The 22461-nt window shown below is 41.9% G+C and overlaps 1 protein-coding gene across 1 annotated transcript in view; it reads left to right on the top strand.

Moving 5' to 3' along the window:
* Positions 1–1874: 1874 nt before the first annotated feature.
* The window catches only part of MGAM (maltase-glucoamylase), a 102764-nt gene continuing 82177 nt past the window's right edge, over positions 1875–22461 (top strand). The window contains exon 1 of the mRNA XM_024758017.1: positions 1875–1986. The gene's annotated coding sequence lies outside the window, so the exon portion shown is untranslated. The remainder of the gene's footprint in view (positions 1987–22461) is intronic.

Genomic DNA, 22461 nt, shown 5'->3' with positions numbered 1-22461 from the left:
GTGATGCTGGTGATGGTGATGCTGGTGATGGTGATGCTGGTGATGGTGATGCTGGTGATGGTGATGCTGGTGATGGTGATGCTGGTGATGGTGATGCTGGTGATGGTGATGCTGGTGATGGTGATGCTGGTGATGGTGATGCTGGTGATGGTGATGCTGGTGATGGTGATGCTGGTGATGGTGATGCTGGTGATGGTGATGCTGGTGATGGTGATGCTGGTGATGGTGATGCTGGTGATGGTGATGCTGGTGATGGTGATGCTGGTGATGGTGATGCTGGTGATGGTGATGCTGGTGATGGTGATGCTGGTGATGGTGATGCTGGTGATGGTGATGCTGGTGATGGTGATGCTGGTGATGGTGATGCTGGTGATGGTGATGCTGGTGATGGTGATGCTGGTGATGGTGATGCTGGTGATGGTGATGCTGGTGATGGTGATGCTGGTGATGGTGATGCTGGTGATGGTGATGCTGGTGATGGTGATGCTGGTGATGGTGATGCTGGTGATGGTGATGCTGGTGATGGTGATGCTGGTGATGGTGATGCTGGTGATGGTGATGCTGGTGATGGTGATGCTGGTGATGGTGATGCTGGTGATGGTGATGCTGGTGATGGTGATGGTGGTGGGGATGATGGTGGTAGTGATGGTGGTGGTGGTAATGGTGGTGGGGGTGATGGTGGTGGTGGTGGGGGTAATGATGGTGGTGGTGGTGATAATGGTATTGATGGTGATAATGGGGATGGTGATGGTGGTGGTGGTGGTGGTGGTGATGGTGGTGATTATGGTGGTTAGTAGTAGAAGCAGTGGTGGTAGTAATTGTAGAAGTAGTATTTTGGTGAAGAAGCAGGAGAATCACCTGAAATTCTGTTGTGTATTGGTCTTAACAGAAATAGGAAAAAATACTGATAGCTAGTTTCTTTACTTTTTCTTCTTTTCTTCTTTGAATAATCTCTTACTCCTGCTTCTTTCCATATGTCTATCCTGTTCTCCTTTGGGGAAACAGGTATTTTCAGTAAAACCTTAATTTCTGCCTCTCAGTAACATGACATGATCCCACAGCCTGAATATGATTCAGACTCTGTGTCTCAAATCCTAATTTCCGGGAGAGAGAATCCAATTGGACCAGGTTGGATCAGCTGTCCCGTGCTGGTCCAGTCAGCTGTAACTGGTGAGTTAGGACTGTATTGGGGTCCCTTACAGGATTGGGCCGGTTCCCTGGACGTGGGGTAGGGGAGCCATGGAGGAAATGGTAGAAATCTCTAGGGCAAGCTTTGGACTTAAGAGAAGTATCCATCTGTGAGGGGAGGATGGTAGAATTTGATAACGGATGGGATCTGAGCTTTCCTCTTTGGGATACGTGGTGGAGAGTGAACTTTGAATCTGTTGAACGAATGAACAAGTATTTAGTCTGAAAAAGCAATTTCTGGATTTACCGACTTCAGACTCTGTGAACGCTGGATTACTGGATTGAAACTAAGTTAGCACTAGTTCGACTTGGCCAGTATTTGAGTGACCTTTAGCAAGTCATTTTTCTTAGTTTGTTTCCTCATTATACATGGGGATTAAAAATTCCTGCTCTATTTCTTTGTGTGATCAGAGAGATAATACAGATTAAAGTGCTCTGAAAACTACAATGTATTATACAGATATAAAGTTTTATTACTAACAGTTGAATACTAAGTAATATATTATTCCTAATAACTCTCTCCTTGGACTCACACCGGTGTTTGCACGTGTTCCTGTCTGTGGGGGTGAGGTAGGAAAGGATGAAAGGTCATGTAAAACTGCTGAATAATAGGTATTTCACAAGAGAAGGAAATGTTGTAATGCCCAGTATAAGTCTCTTTTATTTTCACCTTTCTTTGAACATTTCTGGGCAGGGAAGTTACTCTCTAAGCAACTTCTCCGTTGCCAGATAGCGTCTGATGTGAAGAGCTTATTTAGGGAATGAAAGAAGGAACTCGGTTGCGATAAAAAGAAAGAGGTACAATTTATACAATTTTGTAGGCTGTGGAGGCTGTGAGAGATGCTTTGTGACAAGAAGGTGTGGAGATGGCATGTGCTTGGGAGTGGTGGGGTGGGGAGAGATGGGGGAAGAAGGAATGTTAAGGAGCCATGGAGAATAAAGTCATGGGCTGGGCTGCTTTTCCCCCTCAGCCTGTGGTTCCCCGTGGGAGGCACTGATGCTCCGCACTTGTCTGTCGGTGGTCCATGGATGCAAGAGAACACCTCCTCCGGCCCAGGCTAGTGAGGCTCTTCCTGGGGGTGGATGAACTGAAGGAGGAGTTGTTAACAGAATTTAAGCTAATGCAACCGCTTGCTGGGTTTTATTTGACTTTATTTTCAGAAAAGACAAGTTAGGGAGGGACTGGGAAAACGACACTGGATATCAGGGACTTATTATCTCAGCTTAGGCACAAAATAATATATGTCACACATATTCTCACCCTTAATGTACAGAGAGGGCAGTTGAACTTCAGAGCATTGAAATGACTGCCCAAGGTCTGTGGAAAGTAAGCAGAGAATCCAATATTCAGACCCCAGCTAGTTTGTTTCCAAACCCCATGCTCTTTCTATGACACCATGCCGCTGAAGACTTAACATGGAAACAGTGTCCAAGAGATGATTTAACTTGACTTCAATGTTACATCTACCTGTTTCAGATTTTAATAAGCTTATTTAGGAATACTTTCAGGATTATCTAACCCACCCACAGTCCATTGCTGGTAAAATCCAGACCGATGAATATCTTTTCATAAGGATTTTATTCCAAGAAGAGAGAATCCATTGCCATGTTCAATGCTAGGAGGATGGAGAACACACACTGGGGCTCAGCTGTGCCTTCTCCACTCAGGAGGTCAGAGTAGGCTCCTCACGTGGGTCTGACTTTGGGGAGACTCTGAGGGAACTCAGCCAGCAGGGACTTGATGAGAGGCTAGCTTTCCCCTGAGCACTTTGGGGTATGTTCACCCATAAGACAGAACACTATTCTTGAATGTACTATTAACTTTAGTAGTTCAGAAAAGAGGAAACGTCAATGTGAATTGAGTGTTTGGAGAAAATTTCATGACCAAGTGGATTTTAAACTTGGCTTTGCAATAGGAGAGGGGTTTTCACAGAAAACAGAGGACAAGAGGATGTAGACACAGCCCTGGTGGAGGGCTGCCCTCAGGCAAAAATGCAGAAACAGCCATGAGCCAAGTTGACTGGTGCATAGTGAAAAACACTGGAGTAGTGGAGTCAAAATGACAGTGAGGGCCTTAAAGAGAGAAAAGTGCGATTTATCGTGAGAACTAGACCATGGCTATTTTAGGTTTTAGAAGAGAAGGCTGAATAAAGTTTTGTTTTGGGAAAGTTGCACAGGGAGAGATGGGTGTTCTTGCCCAGGATTGACTGTGATCCACTGACTCTTTGGTCTTCAGGGAATGCCCATGGAGGATCTCAGGGTGGCAGAGTTCCATACTTTCGGGCCACTGCAGTGGACATGCAGCTTGTACAGCTCTCAGTGTTCCCTATGGATATGTCTTGTTCTGTCTGGAGGTGTGGGAAGAAGTAATATTCTGCGTAAAGACTCACAGAGACAGATAATCCTGCACGTTGAGTCCTAAGCAGAGAAATCCTAGTCTCAGAAATCTATTTCATGTTTATGACAGCCTGTGATAGGTCCCTGTTGCTGGTGGAAGTCTTCTTGTTAACAGAATCGCGGTGATGCGGCGACTCTAGGGTACTTTTCCAATAATGTTCCTGACTTTCCCACAACTGTCTTCCCTCGTCTTTCTGCTGCAGTTTCTGAAGCAGGTCCCATTCTTTCTTACCTCTGTGCCTTGCTTATGCTGATCCCTTAGCCCCCAAAATCTGAACGTCTCTCCTCCTTTCCCACTCCCATCTATCTTGGCCTTTAATTTCTTTCTTTCCTGTCCCTCCCCAATGGGAGTGTTCTTTTTCCAATGACATTTGTCAGTGCTGCCTTGTCTTTTGTAGCGTAGCCGTTTGACTTCCTACATGCTCTTGGCTGTGAGGTTATGGAGGCAGCACTCACGTTTGTGTTCCAGCGTAGGCTCGACCAGACTGCCTGCGCTTGCATTCTGGTTTCACCTCTTGTTAGTTACACAGCCTTTGGGCAGTCGCTCTTCGTGCCTCAGGGTTCTCAGCTGTAGAACTGAGGTGATAACAGTCACTGCCTCATAGTGTAATTATGAGGAGAAATTGAAATCATGCCTGTGACTCATTTAACCTAATGCATGGGCCATATCAGTGTTCCATAAATATTGCTGTCATTGCTATTCTGATAGCTGCTTGTTTATGGCACACGTATAATATCTAAACATTGAATTGACTTGTGTTTAGGAAGTGGTTATCGTATTTTCAGGGGTTGGAAGGAGGGAGGAGGCCCCCGAGCTCCTGCATGATCCAGACATGGGGCCACGGGGTCTGGGGAAGGGGCTTGGCTGGAGAGTTCTGAGGAGGAGGGTTTGTCCTCACATTACTGGTTCTCATAGTTGCATGGCCCCCATGGCTCCCAGACAGACATGTTTTCCTGACCTCCTCAGGCTCAAGTAAGGCTGTGTCACCAGGGTCACAAACCACTCTCAGCATCACAGTTCTGTACATTGGTCTGTCCTGAATCATCTCTTTTTTAAATCCAGTGGCTACACTTTTCAAAAGCTCTAGTCAGGCAACATCATAGAGTCAGTGAGTAGTATAGGGCCTTGGGCAAAGTATATAGCTGCCAAAAAATTTTCCCTTTTAAATGTTAACACGCACGTACTACATTCCATTATTAGACTAATGCAAACCTCACAAAATTGCTAGGTCCGAGGCTCCCCGTCTGTAAAATGAGGGGGCTGTATGTGGTGATCTTTGAAATTTGTTCGGGCTTATACTAAACGGTCTGCGTGGGCTCTGATGCAGAGTGGACAAGTATCCGCATGGCAGTTCAGACCCTTGCAGCTGTCAGGCCGTTGTGAATACTGATGAGATAATGTGGGCAAAAGGCGTCAGTACCCAACAGGCCTCCATACACCTTAGTTTTCCTTTGCTTCCTCTTTTAGTTCAAAATTCTTTGTCATTGTGATGCCAAACAAACGCAGTAGGTCAGACCTGGTCTGCAGGTCTTACTGGTTCCCAACATTTCTTTTTTTTCTTTTAATGTTGTGTTTTATATTGGAGTACAGTTGGTTAACAATGTTGTGTTAGTTTCAGGTGTACAGCAAAGTGATTCAGTTATGTATATACATGTACCTATTCTTTTTCAAATTCTTTCCCCAATTAGGTTGTTACAGAATATTGAGCAGGGTTCCCTGTGCTATACAGTAGGTCCTTGTTGGTTATCCATTTTAAATATAGCAGTGTGTACATGTCAATCGCGAACTCCCTTTTTATTTATTTAATTTTTTAATTGGAGTGTAATCGCTTTACAATGTTGTGTTAGTTTCTGCTGTGCAATGAACTGAATCAGCTCTATGTATACCTATGTCTCCTCCCTCTTGGACCTCCCTCCTACTGCCCCCCCCAGTCCCACCCATTTAGGTCGTCACAGAGCACTGAGATGAGCTTCCTTCTCTGTTGTTGGTCGATGAAATGAGAAAAATAAGGACAAGAAAGTGAACTTTTCAAAAAGATAAATTCATTCCATTTTAAGAGTCTGTGTCCACAATGAAATAATGATAATAGATCATTATTTATTTAGTTATTTGTTTAGTTTTTCTCAGTGATACACAGGTTATAAATTTAGGTCCCTTGGCCTAAGTTTTTCTTGAATTTTCACTGATCCATAAAAGCAAATGACCAGGAATAACAGTAGTTGAGCAGAGCTTTTAAAATGATCCGTGGTAAAAAATCAGGTTTTTGTAAAAACAAAAATTTCCATTATGTCACAGACTGAGACTTTTGTAAATTTAAAATAAAAATAAATTACTAGAAAAAGAAAATTTAAAAACATATATATACACAAACACAAACTCCAGTTTTTAATTATTAGGGTCAATGGACATAAGTTACCATGACAAGTGGCAATAGAAGCTTCTAAATATTTATCCTCAATTTTGGTACTTATTTCCTTGGGACTGGCAATAATGGGTTCATGGATTACTGGCATCACTTGGAGTGGTACCCAGGCAAGGACACTGCCCTACTTTGAGGGAGGGTCTGCCTAGCAATAGACTGGAGTTCTTAACCTGGGGTTTGTGCATTTAATTCAGTGAGCAGGTGAACTTGGAAGGGGAAAGTGTTTATGTTTTTTTCTTTGCTGAAATACTGACATTTAATATGTCTTTCAAAATATAAAGTTAGGCCACAAATCACAGTAGTGTGAGCAGTACCTAAGACTGATTCCAAGAGAGGTCATGGATACTTTTATATGTTGAAGATAATCTCTAAGTACTGTTTACACTATTTTGAAACTGCAGTAGCTATTAGACCAGCTGCTAGATTTGTTAGTTAATACAACATACATTACTACAATTTAAAAAGTATTCTAGTAACTGTAATTCAACGAAATTGGTTTCTTTTGTATGCTTATTTTGTATTTTGTCTCATGCATTTAAAAATGTAATTCTAAGGGCTTCCCTGGTGGCGCAGTGGTTGAGAGTCCACCTGCCAATGCAGGGGACATAGGTTCGTGCCCCGGTCCAGATAGATCCCACATTCCGTGGAGCGGCTGCGCCTGTGAGCCATGGCCGCTGAGCCTGCGTGTCCGGAGCCTGTGCTCTGCAACGGGAGAGGCCACAACAGTGAGAGGCCCGCGTACCACAAAACAAAACAAAACATATATATATATATATATATATACAATTCTAAAAAAATGTAATTCCAAGAGAGGTACCCTAGGAGGTACCGGATGGCCAAAGGGTCTCTTTAACACAAAAAAGCTTAAGGGTACCCCTCCTAGAGGCAGGAAAAGAAGAAACTATTTTGAAAACATTTTCAGAATTATTTCCTTCAAACACAGATCAGTGGATGAGATTAGGGGTCATTGGGAGAGATGGGGCTCTTCTGGGGTACCAGGATCATTTTTTTTTTGCTCTTTATCATCTATACTTTGTGTCAGTCTTGTTCTGCTACCAGGCACAGGGAGCGTCCTCACTGCAGCAGAGACATTCAGTGCCCCAGGGGTCAGGGTGGTTACTTCTTGCCCCAAGGTCTTAGGGATGACTGCCTCAGGGAGACCTTGATTACTAATTAACTAGCAAATCTGATCCTGGAAAAGAGCTGGGCCGTCATTTGCTTTTGAACTCCATTAACATCAGTACAGTAACCAGTTACCAGGGCTGTGGCTGCTTTCTGTGGACTGTGCTCTGCCTTGATTGCCAGCCCATCCTTCAGAGAAAGAGAGCAGCAGCAGGGGTGATGAGGTATGTACCTAAACTGTGTGCTCTCTTACGACTACAGATGTATGTGTGCAAGTGTGCCTGGACTTGTGCTCATCTCTTTCAGTCAAATGCCCTTGTGAATTGGTTAAACACAGACAAAAAAACCCATCAACAACAAATCACAAAATTACACAAACACATAGTAAATAAAATTCAGCTCTTTTTTTCTTGGGATGTATGTGTGTGTGCATGTCTGTGTGGTGATGAATGATTTAATATTCAGGGTGAGGTAACTGGTAGAAATTCTTTCTGATTCTTGAGATGAGGTGGGGGAAGCGAGGGGAAGGAATTGGGAAGTTAGAGTAGGGCATTTGGGGATGTTCCTCTAAAAGGATGTGGAGCTGTGACTGAGAAGTGGTATTTAGAGAACCCATCACGGTCAGGAAATTGAGAAATCTATATATTTCTATCCCTGTGAGTTTGGTGCCTTTATTTATTTATTTATTTATTTATTTTTGCGGTACGCGGGCCTCTCACTCTTGTGGCCTCTCCCGTTGCGGAGCACAGGCTCCAGACGTGCAGGCTCAGCGGCCATGGCTCACAGGCCTAGCCGCTCCGTGGCCTGTGGGATCTTCCCGGACCGGGGCACGAACCCATGTCCCCTGCATTGGCAGGCGGACTCTCAACCACTGCACCATCAGGGAAGCCCTTGGTGCCTTTATTGATCAAGTAAAGAATTATTATGGGGAAGAGTCTAAAAGTGTGTGTGTGTGTGTGTGTGTGTGTGTGTGTGTGTGTGAAGCATTGGGGTGTGTGCACGCTTTGGTGTGTAGTGATTTCCTGTGGGGTCTGGAAGGAGGTTCTGAAGGGAAAGACTCGGCTCTGAATTGTCTCCTGTCAAAATGGAATGAAAGTGCCTAGGGGAAGGGGGAAGGTGATGGATTGTTGCAGGCTCCTCTCTGGTAAAACAAAGTAAGAGAGGGTGGTATCCTCACTAGTTGTTGAGAGTCTAGCTAAACACACGTGGGCATTCCTTTTCTGATGGGCCGTGGAGGTGAGAAGGGAGAGTTACAATTGGAGAAACAGGAGACCATGATCAGTCCCACAGGTCTCACTACAAAAAGCTTCCATGGGTTCCTGATGGAGGGTCTGAATGGCAGCTTTCAGGTGCTAAAGAGACCTCCAGATCTCCAAACTGTCTATTGCTCTTTGTCACGGTGTGGAGCAGTGTGTATGTGTGGTGGGCAGGTAGGAGGAAGAGGGAGGGGTCTTTGGTTTGCTGTGCTGAGAAGGACCAAATGATATGGAGGACCTTCTGTCCTGTACCCCCAACTGAAGATAGCTCATCGCTGTTTCACTCACGCTTCCGCAGATGCCAATGATTTTCATTATCCGGCATCCCTCACAAATGAGAGTTTTGATGGGCTAATAACGTTACTCTATGAACTGCTCCCTGAGCATGGAATACTAAGGACTAGATGGCCCTAGAAGAAGAAATTTTCCATCTAAAAATTTCCAAAACTGCAGAATGTGCTGGAGCAGATAAGCCTTTGCACTCCCTGCTGCTAGGGTCGCCGTAGGTCATAGCTGTCTTCTAGACACAATCCCTTTGGGTTCAGATGGGGAAAATGAGGCCCAAGTTTTTCCAAGGCCACACAGCTAAGTTGGGTCAAGCTGGCTTTTAGATCTTTGCACTTTGGATGTGACCAGACTAGGGAGAAAAAGATCGTTAGCTCCTTTTTTCCTTCCCATTCTCTAAATATCCGGATGACAATGTACAAAGTCAGTAAATTTTGCCCGGGAGTTTTGAGGAATAGCCGTGACTTGCTGGGGTCCTCTTTGCAAGTTATTCTCAGCCTCTGTAAAACTAACCCTCTCTTTTCCACGAGAGCTCTTGCCTGGTGTTATCAAAGGATTTTTGAAAGAAAGGCTTAGAATGCCATATGTAAATCAGCTAATGGCTATAATTCAGAAAAAAATGAAAATTGATTATCCAGTTTTTCCTAAGGAATTCAGATAGCCATCTCAGTAGTTTGGGCCCCACCTGCTTTACCCATCTACTTTGCCTAAATGATTATAACAGTACGAGGAAAATGAACTTTGGCAATTATTCGTATAACCATTTTAATTCAAGGAAAAAATTACCGTTGGAGTCTGCACAACTTATGTACAGTAATAATTTGCAGCTTTTCCGTGAGATTTTCTCTAAGCAGCCTAATTAAAATTGCAGCCCTCATTCACGTTCCTCGTCCTCCCCCCACCCAAGCTTTATTTTTCTCCACAGCATATTCATATATTTTTTGTCGCTTTTTTTCTACCCATAGGAATATAAGTCCCATGAGGGCAAGAATTTTTACGTTTTTGTTTGTTGTTGCATAACCAGCTCCTGGAAGAGTGCTTGGCACATTGTAGGAGCTTAATAAATAATTGATGAGTGAATAAATAAACTGCCAAAAGACAAAGGATTGATAAACATGGGGAACTCGTTCTCCTGGCTCTCACAGAAAATTTAAAAGTCCTGTGGGTTGTAAACTTCAAGTGAATTGACTACTACAACAGATGCTTAGAAAACCGCTTTGAAACCCCCCAGGGGCTGTGGAGACTGAAATGTTGCAGAATTCTTTCCTTTTCTTTCTGTAAGCCTCCTAACAGGAGGTTGTCTTTGGAAGGACACAGGCATCTCCCATGCATCCTCCATCCTCTTAAATTAAAAACTTTTATCATCACGAATGTGTAAGTTTTCTGTACTTGCATCATATGTGGAAGTGGGCTTTGAATTCAGACTGCCTGGACCTCAGGCAATCTGGAGTCTCTGAGGCTCAGTTAGCTCATTTGTCAAATGGGGATAATACAGTCTCAGCTTAGAGGGTGGTTGTGGGGACGAAATGAAATAATGCACCTAAGTGTTTCGCCCAGTGCCACACACGTTCTACGTACTTGGTTAGTGACCCAGGTACTATTTGACGAAAGCACAATCTCACCAAAAGCCTATAAGCTGGAGTATACTGCGGGCATTATTACATGGAATACAGAGTAGTGCTTACAAGTTCTGGCTGTGACGTCCAAAGGGCGGGTATTCAAATTGTGGCTTTACTCATTATCAGCTGTGTGACATTTGGCCTTGCTAAAGCTTAACTTCCTCATCTGAAACCGAAGATGGTAGCAATAACTCACTGGGGGTTATAACAAAGATTACATGCAATGGATTATGTAAACCTCTTAGAACGTTACTCAATTACTGGTAGCGATTATTATTAAAATTGCACAGTTTTTTTTGTCATATGAAATAGAATACCAAAGATTGATGACAGACTGCCAAGTAACAGTTTTTTAAAATATTTTTTCTTTGATCTTGATTTTTTTATAAATTGCATTTCAAATTGAGATTATAGGTTTCACCACTGAGATCCATATAATTTGGGAAGTAAGGTGAATCAGATGATGCTGATGAGGGTTTTTTTGGTCTTTAAGGTTTAACGAAATGTCTCTCTTCTATAGCTAGAAAGTAATTATCGTTGTTCCATAGAGCCAGTAGCCATATTTGAATATGATGCAAAAGGACTTTTGATAGGAGGCAAACAGATTTTTTTAAATGCAAGTGATATTTTTTCAAAAGTTATATTTACCCATGTATATTAATCATTTATTGCTGCATAGCAAATTACCCCAAAATTTCACAGCTTGAAGCAATGAACATTTATTATCTCACAGTTCCTGTAGGTTAGGAATACTTAGGTAGGTGGTTCTGGTTCAAGGTCTCTCATGAGGTTGCAGCCAGGATGCTGCCCAGGGCTGTCATGTGAAGGCTTCACTGGGGCTGGAGAATCTGCTTCTGAGATGCCTCACTCACATGGCTGTTGGCAGGAGGTCTCAGTTCCTTGCTGGCTGTTGGCCCTTTCTGTAGGTCTGTTTGAGCGTCATTATGGCATGGCAGCTGGCTTCTCCAAGAAGTGATCCAAGAGAAGGAGGAAGGAGGAAGATGTAATGCCTTTTGTATCCCAGGCTTGGGAATCACACACCATCCGCTCTGCTGTATTCTATTTGTTAGAAGTGAGTCACTAAGTCCAGCCCACTCTCATGGGGTGAGGGATGGGGGGCTTGGCTCCACCTCTTGAAGGGAAGAGTATAGAAGAATTTGTGTATCTTTATTTAAAAAAACCACCATATCATGATTTTGAATAATATTAAGTTTTATTTTATTTCATAATTTACTCCATCCTCTCTCTATAGATATCTACACTATTCGCAATCTTTTGCTGTTATATATCATGTTACAGTGAAGAACCTGTATCTGTGCATACATTGCTTTCCACACATGCAAGTGTATTTTTTTAACATTTTTATTGGCGTATAGTTGCTTTACAGTGGTGCGTTAGTTTCTGCTGTATAACAGAGTGAATCAGCTATAAGTATATATATATATCCCCATATATGTATAGGGATATATGTATCCCCATACATATATCCCTCTTGCGTCTCCCTCCCACCCCTCTAGGTGGACACAAAGCACCGAGCTGATCTCCCTGTGCTATGCCGCTGCTTCTCACTAGCTATCTGTTTTACATCTTGTAGTGTATATATATCCATGCCACTCTCTCACTTCATCACAGCTTACCCTTCACCCTCCCCGTGTGCTCAAGTCCATTCTCTACATCTGCGTCTTTATTCCTGTCCTGCCCCCAGGTTCTTCAGAAGCTTTTTCTTTCTTTTTTTAGATTCTATATATATGTGTTAGCACTTCATCTTTAATTTCTTTCATCAGTGTCTTATAGTTTTCTACATACAGGTCTTTTGTCTCCATAGGTAGTTTTATTCCTAGGTATTTTATTCTTTTTGCTGCAGTGGTAAATGGGAATGATCTTTTATTGATCTTTGCTATTGTTTCCTTAATTTCTCTTTCAGATTTTTTGTTGTTAGTGTATAGGAATGCAAGAAATTTTTGTGCAGTAATTTTGTATCCTGCTACTTTACCAAATTCATTGATTAGCTCTAGTAGTTTTCTGGTAGCATCTTTAGGATTCTCTATGTATAGTATCATGTCATCTGCAAACAGTGACAGCTTTACTTCTTCTTTTCCGATTTGGATTCCTTTTATTTCCTTTTCTTCTCTGATTGCTGTGGCTAAAACTTCCAAAACTATGTTGAATAATAGTGGTGAGAGTGGGCAACCTTGTCTTGTTCCTGATCTTAGTGGAAATGGTTTCAGTTTTTCAGCATTGAGGATGATGTTTTTATCATAAATGGGTGTGGAATTTTGTTGAAAGCTTTTTGTGCATCTACTGCGATGATTATATGGTCTTTTTGCATTCCTGGGATAAACCCCACTTGATCATAGTATATGATCCTTTTAATGTGCTGTTGGATTCTGTTTGCTAGTTGTTGAGGATTTTTGCATTTATGTTCCTCAGTGATATTGGCTTGTAGTTTTCTTATTTGTGACATCTTTTTCATGACATCTTTTTCAGGTTTTGGTATCAGGGTGATTGTGGCCTTGTAGATTGAGTTTGGGAGTGTTCCTCCCTTTGCTATATTTTGGAAGAGTTTGAGAAGGGTAAGCATTAACTCTTTTCTAAATGTTTGATAGAATTTACCTGTGAAGCCATCTGGTCCTGAGCTTTTGTATGTTGGAAGATTTTTAATCACAGTTTCAATTTCATTACTTGTGATTGGTTTGTTTCTATTTTCTATTTCTTCCTGGTTCAGTCTCGGAAGGTTGTGCTTTTTTAAGAATTTGTCCGTTTCTTCCAGGTTGTCATTTTATTGGCATATAGTTGCTTGTACTAATCTCTCATGATCCTTTGTATTTCTGTACTGTCAGTTGTTACTTCTCCTTTTTCATTTCTAATTCTATTTATTTGAGTCTTCTCCCTTTTTTTCTTGATGAGTCTGGCTAATGGTTTATTCATTTTGTTTATCTTCTCAAAGAACCAGCTTTTAGTTTTATTGATCTTTGCTATTGTTTCCTTCATTTCTTTTTCATTTACTTCTGATCTGATCTTTATGATTTCTTTCCTTCTGCTAACTTTGGGGGTTTTTTTGTTCTTCTTTCTCTAATTGCTTTAGGTGTAAGGTTTGGTTGTTTATTTGAGATGTTTCTTGTTTCTTGAGGTAGGATTGTATTGCTATAAACTTCCCTCTTAGAACTGCTCTTGCTGCATCCCATAGGTTTTGGGTCATCGTGTTTTCATTGTCATTTGTTTCTAGGTATTTCTTGATTTCCTCTTTGATTTCTTCAATGATCTCTTGGTTATTTAGTAGTGTATTGTTTAGCCTCCATGTGTTTGTATTTTTTATGGATTTTTTTCCTGTAATTGGTATCTAGTCTTATAGTGATGTGGTCAGAGAAGATACTTGACATGATTTCAATTTTCCTAAATTTTCTAAGGCTTGATTTGTGACCCAAGATATGATCTATCCTAGAGAATGTTCCATGAGCACTTGAGAAGAAAGTGTATTCTGTTGTTTTTGGATGGAATGTCCTATAAATATCAATTAAGTTCATCTTGTTTAATGTATCATTTAAAGCTTGTGTTTCCTTATTTATTCTCATTTTGGATGATCTGTGCATTGGTGAAAGTGGGGTGTTTAAGTCCCCTACTATTATTGTATTACTGTCGATTTTCCCTCTTAGGGCTGTTAGTATTTGCCTTATGTATTGAGGTGCTCCTATGTTGGGTGCATAAATATTTACAATTGTTATATCTTCTTCTTGGATTGATCTCTTGATCATTATGTAGTGTCCTACTTTGTCTCTTGTAATAGTCTTTATTTTAAAGTCTATTTTGTCTGATACGTGAATTGCTACTCCAGCTTTCTTTTGATTTCCATTTGCATGGAATATTTTTTTCCATCCCCTCACTTTCAGTCTGCATGCGTCCCTCGGTCTGAAGTGGGTCTCTTGTAGACAGTATATACAGGGTCTTGTTTTTGTATCCTTTCAGCCAGTCTATGTCTTTTGGTTGGAGCATTTAATCCATTTACATTTAAGGTAGTTATTGATATGTATGTTCCTATTACCATTTTCTTAATTGCTTTGGGTTTGTTATTGTAGGTCTTTTCCTTCTCTTGTGTTTCCTGCCTAGAGAAGTTCGTTTAGCGTTTGTTGTAAAGCTGGTTTGGTGGTGCTAAATTCTCTTAGCTTTTGCTTGTCTGTAAAGATTTTAATTTGTACATCAAATCTGAATGAGATTCTTGCTGGATAGAATAATCTTGGTTGCAGTTTTTTCCCTTTCATCGCTTTAAATATGTCCTGCCCCACCCTTCTGGCTTGTGGAGTTTCTGCTGAAAGATCAGCTGTTAACCTTATGGGAATTCCCTTATATGTTATTTGTTGCTTTTTCCTTGCTGCTTTTAATATTTTTTCTTTGTATTTAATTTTTGGTAGTTTGATTAATATTTGTCTTCACGTGTTTCTTCTTGGATTTATCTTGTATGGGACTTTTTGCACTTCCTGGACTTAATTGACTATTTCCTTTCCCATATTAGGGAAGTTTTCAACTATAATCTCTTAAAATATTTTCTCAGTCCCTTTCTTTTTCTCTTCTTCTTCTGGGACCCCTATAATTCGAATGTTAGTGCGTTTAATGTTGTCCCAGAGGTCTCTGAGACTGTTCTCAATTCCTTTCATTCTGTTTTCTTTATCCTGCTCTGTGGTAGTTGTTTCCACTATTTTATCTTCCAGGTGATTTATCCGTTCTTCTGCCTCAGTTATTCTGCTATTGATTCCTTCTAGAGAATTTTTCATTTTATTGTGTTGTTCATCATTGTTTGCTTGCTCTTTAGTTCTTCTAGGTCCTTGTTAAACATTTCTTTTATTTTCTCCATTCTGTTCTCAAGATTTTGGATCATGTTTACCCTCATTACTCTGAATTCTTTTTCAGGTAGACTGCCTATTTCCTCTTCATTTGTTTGGTCTGATGGGTTTTTACCTTGCTCCTTCATCTGCTTTGTATTTCTCTGTCTTCTCATTTTGCTTAACATACTGTGTTTGGGGTCTCCTTTTTGCAGGCTGCAGGTTTGTAGTTCCCGTTGTTTTTGGTGTGTGCCCCCAGTGGGTAAGGTTGGTTCCGTGAGTTGTGTAGGCTTCCTGGTGGAGGGGACTGGTCCCTGTGTTCTGGTGGATGAGGCTGGATCTTGTCTTTCTGGTGGGCAGAACCATGTCCAGTGGTGTGTTTTGGGGTGTTTGTGAACTTATTATGATTTAGGCAGCCTCTCTGCTAACGGGTGGTGTTTTGTTCCTCTGTTGCTAGGTTTTTGGCATGGGGTATCCAGCACTGGAGCTTACTAGTTGTTGAGTGGATCTGGATCTTAGTGTTGAGACGGAGATCTCTGGGAGAGCTCTTGCTGATTGATATTACATGGGTCCGGGAGGTCTGTGGTGGAACAATGTCTTGAACTTGGTTCTCTCACCTAAGAGACTCAGGCCTGACACCCGACCGGAGCACCAAGACCTTGTCAGCCACATGGCTCAGAAGAAAAGGGAGGAAAAAAAACCAGAAAGAAAGAAAAATTAAATAAATGAAATAAAGTTATTAAAATAAAAAAATATATTATTAAAATAAAAATATAAAAAAATAATAAAAAAAAAGAAAGAAGAGAGCAACCAAACCAATAAACAAATCCACCGATGATAACAAGTGCTAAATCCTATTTAAAAAAAAAGCAAAAACGGACAGACAGAACCCTAGGACAAGCAGTAAAAGCAAAGCTATTCAGACAAAATCACACAAAGAAGCATACACATACACAGTCACAGAAAGAAAAAAAGGAAAAATATATATATATTAAAAAAAAAGGAAGAGAGCAACCAAATTAATAGACAAATCTACCAATGATAATAAGCTCTAAATACTAAACTAAGATAGACATAAAACCAGAAACAAATTGCATGCAGAAAGCAAACCCCAAGTCTACAGTTGCTCCCAAAGTCCATCACCTCGATTTTGGGATGTTTCATTGTCTATTCAGGTATTCCACAGATGCAGCATACATCAAGTTGATTGTGGAGATTTAATCCGCTGCTCCTGGGGCTGCTGGGAGAGATTTCCCTTTCTCTTCTTTGTTCGCACAGCTCCTGGGGTTCAGCTTTGGATTTGGACCCGCCTCTGCGTGTAGGTCACCTGAGGGCAACTGTTCTTCGCCCAGACAGGAGGGGGCTCTGGCTCACTCAGGCCGGGGGGAGGGAGGGGTACGGAACGCCAAACGAGCTTGCGGTGGCGGAGGCCGGTGTGACGTTGCACCAGCCTGAGGCACACCGTGTGTTCTCCCGGGGACATTGTCCCTGGATCACGGGACTCTGGCAGCGGTGGGCTGCACAGGCTCTTGGGAGGGGAGGTGTGGATAGTGACCTGTGCTTGCACACAGGCTTCTTGGTGGCTGCAGCAGTAGCCTTAGCCTTTCATGCCCATCTCTGGTGTCCCTGCTGATAGCCACGGCTTGCGCCCACCTCTGGAGTTCGTTTAGGTGGTGCTCTGAATCCCCTCTCCTCGTGCACCCCGAAACAATGGTCTCTCGCCTCTTCGGCAGGTCCAGACTTTTTCCTGGACTCCCTCCCGGCTAACTGTGGTGCACTGTGTTCGTGCAGCCAACCGCAGTCCTCTCCCTGGGATCTGACCTCCGAAGCTGCAAGTGTATTTATGGGCTAAATTTCTATAAATGGACATCCAGATTATGGGTGTAAATAACTTGAGTAGTTTTTGCCAAATCTTTATTGAGCATATAGCGTTTATAGTTTGACTAGTAAATGGTGGGTGACTCTTTCTTCATAGCGTGTAACCAAGTATGTTAATAACCATTTGGGAAAAATTTAAACATTAGTATGAAGAACAGTCTCCTATTTCACAGCTGTCAGCAACCACCAAAGAGAAGGAGACATGGTCACTTCCATAGGCATTCTGATAACTCTGCTCCTTGCCAGTGAACATGAGATCGCTCTTGATCTCATTAGTTACTTTAATTATATCAGGCATGGAAGGCTATTAATATTTATGGAGTTTTACATGCAAGATTAGTATTATGGAATCTCTTATAAAGCCTTTGGGAATGTGATGTACCGGGGACAGGACAGGTATGAAAGATTAGAGCTGGGTCATTTACTTTAGAAAAACCAAGGCAATCCTTGTTGTAGAGAAGGGTACAGCCCGATTTCCTTTTGCATGTTAAGAGGGTATTACGGTGACAAATAGAGATTTCTCATCAGTGTATGAAAAAGGTTTCTTCTGCCTGAGGACCATCTGGAGGTTGTGTGAGGACACATTGATTGGGGGGACAGTGAGGCTGCAAGAAAATATCAAACAACTAAATTGAGCTGAGGATTTAAGATTCGCAAGCTGGGGATTTTTGAATGAAGACTTCAGGGAAGAAGAGAAGGGATGTGCTTTCTGAGTAAAAATAGTGTGATTTACAAGGCAGCCTGGGAGAGGAGCCGTGAGTGGGCTGGTGGAGAATCGGACTTTGAATGGGCAAGATTGCTGCTCATAGCTCCTGCTGCTGCTTCCTAGATTTCTGCACCTGTGTCTCAGGTACCACGTGAGTCACCTGACACATGGGGCCGTAAAGCACTTAGCAGATAGGAGTTCATATCAGAACAAGTTCATAAGGACAGCTGCCAGGAACGTGCATCTTCCACTTTACAAAGCACTGAGTAAGGTGGGGTGCCACCCTCACGGAGAGAGGGATTGACACGGTTCTTAGGAACATGCTGTTTCGTACCCAAGAGTATATTCTCTATGGTAAGTAATAAATAAGGATATGTAATGCTTTATTATTTAAGATGTTTTTATTTGATTCTCACAATAAGAAGATGATGATGGATAGTAGTAGATATTCTTAGTTCCATTTTTACACACCAGAAAACTGAGATTCCAGAGTGTTAAATAAATTCCTTGGCGACCACAGCAAGAAATAGTAGGGCTAAAAAGCAAGCTCAGGTCTTCTCAAGCTGTGCTTAGCATGCTTTCACACTGAGAAAGAGAACTTGGGCATATAATGAAGAAGGAAAATGCCAATGATGTGTTTGGCACAGGGATCTTCTGTGGAAGAGAAGAGTGAAGTAGCAAGCGATTTGGGTGACTCACTCAAACATGACATATAAAAGGTGTTGTGAATTTTGTAGATCTTCTCGTTCAACCTCTTTAATTTGTAAGTGAGAAAACAGAGAACCAGAAAGCTTAAGTAAATTTCTTAAGGTCATCTGGCTAGTTATTTTCAGAATGAGGAATAAAATTAAGGTCTTCTGATTTTCAAGAAAGAGCACATCCCTTCTCTTCTTTCTACCGTACATTGCCTTTACTGGGTAGAAGGAAATAGTGGTATTGGAATTTAAGTCCACTTAAGGCAGGTGCCATCATTATATCCTCTAAAGTGCCTTCATGGTGTACTATAATTAGGAAGTATTCAGTCAAGGAATAAAATGTTATTGGTCAGTAAGTATTGATTATGTAGATTCTGCTTGTAGGTATTTAGGAAGAAGCAGGCATAATTCTCACACCCTAAGAGCTTACAATTTGAAAAAGAAAAGGGGTGTTGTAAACCTAAGAAAGTAGACATACCTTTGGGGGAAAAGCCTTAGGAAAACTTATCCTTGGTCACAAATGGGCTGAGGTTAGAGAGGGCGCATTGATATACTGGAGAGACTGGAAGAGTTGGGAGGGGCGCTTTAATGGGGTTGAAAACTTTCAAGGAGCCACCCATCCCCCACTACTCCCTCCAAATGCACTTCATTTTTCTTTATTACTGTCTCCTACTTCATTTTTGTCCCTTATTGCACTGTCCTTAATTTACACCTGCTGTTCCCCCTCCCCCTCATAGGATAATGCCATTCAATGTTATTAAATCCACTGAACTCAAGGTTTCCCAAGTGATTCTCAAACAGGAGTGGAGGGGAAGTGAATATCAAAGTGATCTAGGGAACTTTTAAAACCTACATAGAAGGGCTCCAGATGGTAGACTGATCACAGGATTTTACCTTTTTTCCTTTCCAGACTTCCCTTGACATTCTAATAAAGATGTACTAAATGAAGTGAGTCTTCATATGCATGAAGAAAAGCAGACAGAACCATTGTGCTGGGGATTCAGAGCAGAGAACAGCTCAGCTCATAATCAGCCTGGGAAAGGGGGTCTGCAGTGGAGTTGGGGGCAGTTCTGAGCTGGGAGTAGGAGGGTACAGAGAGCAGGACAGGGATGTGGGGCTGTGTTCAACTGTGGTTGGGCTTAAGAAGGTGCTGTGAAGAGTGTTGTTTTCCAGAAAGTGCATTTACTAGGATATATTCTGGTGAAGAATATAAACTATTCATTTATAAAGAGATGGTTTTCAGCTATTTCTTTGTATGTTACAACTCACATGAAGGCCATTACTGGTTATGAGCAATCGTTACGCAGGTCAGATGGAGAGGGAAGTAGCTGTATATTCTTAAAAAAAATCTCCCTGGAGATATTGATGTACCACTCCTTCACACTTCAGAGATTGATTTAAAGAAAGCTTGACTTGGATCCTTTTGTAAAATAAATAACTGCCCTCTAGCTTATATTAATTTTTAAATCTAAATTTTATTTTTTCTTTCCTTTTCCCTAGCGCCCCTATGATTACTGGTGAGGTTCCTGGGATGAAGGCACACTGTTCCCCATTCCTTCCCCACCTTTCCTCTTGGGAAACAGGAACGAGGACCCTGCAGTACACGCATGGCCAAAGGATCCTGTGGTGGTGTTTCCACTCAGTCTTGCTCCCCAGTCAGCAAATACTCGCTTAGAGCACCTGCCAGGTAGCATGCACTGAGGCATGGTGGAGTTCTTGCCAGCACTGTCCACATCACAGAACACAAGGAAAAGGGAAAAAAAAACAATTATTAAGAAAAAGATACAGTGATAACAGACTTAGAGAATGAACTTATGGTTACTGGGGCGGGGGTGGTGGTGGGATAGATTGGGAGATTGGGATGGACATAAACACGCTGCTCTGTTTAAAATAGATAAGCCATAAGGACATATGCTATAGCACAGGTTTGTAATAACCTAAATGGGAAAAGAACTTGAAAAAAGAAAAGATATGTGTCTATGTATAACTGAATCACTATGCTGTACCCCTGAAGCTAACACAACATTGGCAATCAGCTATACTCCAATATAAAATAAAAATTTTAAAAATGATACAGTGACTTTAAAAAAAGGAAGGTGGCATCACTAGGCTAATTGAAAGGGATCTGGATTTCCCGGGGCGGCAACTGCCGGCAGAAGAATGTCCCTGGACTCCGCCCTGGCTCCGCTCAGCTGCCCCAGAGCCAAGGGGATCGGCATCTGAGGCTCTCAGGCCGAGAGATGACTTGGGGAGGGGTAAGAAACTCGTACTCACTTTCCTCTCGTAGCTTCAAAGTTAGTAGGGAAGACAGATTCTCCTCAGGGTTATAAATCTAGATAGAGTGCTTGGGAGCGAGAGAGGGAGGGTTATTAATCTGAAGTCCTGGAGGAGATGTGTGACCTGATAAGTGGAGAAGGTGCTGTCGGGGAGTGTGTGTTCCGAGAAGCCGGTCCCTGGAGCGCAGACTGGTAGTGGATTTCAGCTCCACCATTTGTCTGTGGTTGCTGACAAGTTTTATACCGTTTTGACCTCTGTTTTCTCGTTTATAAAATATCTGCCTTTCAGGGTTATACAGATATCTAATCAAGCTTGGAAAATACCTGGCACATAGAAGACCAGAAACTTAGTGATAATGATTATTAAGAGTCAGATGGTAATAGATGACACGCCATTTAGTCTCATAAGCAATGGAAACCATTTTAAACTTGTGAGGCCTCAAAACCAGTGGCCCATTAGTGTAGATAATTCTGCTCCTTCCACTCTCTTCTCTCCTCTTCTTTCTCTTTACACTTTTCAGTATGTCTGATTCTAGATACGGCTAATGTACAATTTTTCATAACTTGAGGAAATACAAGAAGCTAGTTAGGTCAATGAAACTCATTTTAGGAATCATTCCAATCGCACCACTCAACTTGACAATGGATTTGTTTACTTCTTCTTTTGACAAGATATTTCTCCCTCCCTCTGGTTTGTGTATTGATTGTGACTAGCTGTAGGTTTCACTCCCTATTGAACAATGCATTTCTGCATTAAAGTATGGCTCTACGTAGTTTCTCATGCTTTTGGAGAAGTGCTATATCTGTGACCACATTCTTGTACAAAACATGAAAGACGGTGTGCCCTCCCCTAAGAGACAGTGAAGTCCTTCTAAAGAAGGACAGTAGTGGGGTCAGAGGAAGGAGGTACATGCAGTCATATCTGGGCCATCCAGGGGAAGGATGTGAAGGGAGTGATGGGGGGTTTATTTACTTGCTGCCCATGGAGGGTAGAGCCACAGCTCAGTCCAGAATCAGAATTGATCCAAACAAAGGACCAAGTCCAAGGATGGAAGCACTGGGGAAGATTTCTAGAAAGGACTTCATGTGAGGCATAACCCCCATTTGAGTTTGTGCATGGTGGTCTGTGCCTTCCTGGTCAAAGACTAAGGGAGTCTGCACAGAGGCCCGGGTGACACTGATGGTCCCAGTGGTCCCTGCTTTAATAGCTGTCCGGTTTTTCTGTCCTCAAGTCCTGTTTCTGTGTCGATCACAATACTCACCCTTAGGAACGTGGTATTTTATTTCTTCGTTCAGACACGTGCTATGTTGCTATGCTCCGTATCTGGACAAATGATATCAATATTCATCCCTCTGAGCAGTTGAGTTGATCTCTGGGCTCACTGGGTTTCCCTGTAACCTCCCATAGCCTGGAAAGAGTAAATGTGGATGACTTTGCCGAATCCTTCCTCATGAATAAGAAGATACTTCAAAGCCCAATTTATGGTGGATCTTTGAATATAAAGGATAATGTTTTTAGGTTTTGAACTTCATGAATCTTTACTTCAAAGCCAAATTTTGGCTTAAAGTACTCTAAATTTGGTATCCCAACAAGAGGAGCTTCTTGTGTTCGATCTCAGTGTTCTATATACTTGAAGAGCACGCAGGATTCCTAGTGCATTACAGGGATACTACAGTTTGTTCAGCAGGGAGTCAACAGCGAACCTATAATAGATGGGGTTCACTGCTTTTGAAACATGATTGCATATCAGAATCATCTGTGGAGGTTTTTTAAAAAATCAGATACCCAGGCCTTAACTCCG

This window comes from Neophocaena asiaeorientalis, unplaced genomic scaffold, assembly GCF_003031525.2.
Source record: "Neophocaena asiaeorientalis asiaeorientalis breed wild unplaced genomic scaffold, Neophocaena_asiaeorientalis_V1.1 scaffold206, whole genome shotgun sequence".
NCBI lineage: Eukaryota > Metazoa > Chordata > Mammalia > Artiodactyla > Phocoenidae > Neophocaena > Neophocaena asiaeorientalis.
Note: the sequence above shows the minus strand (reverse complement) of the source record. Positions and strands in the feature narration are given on the sequence as shown.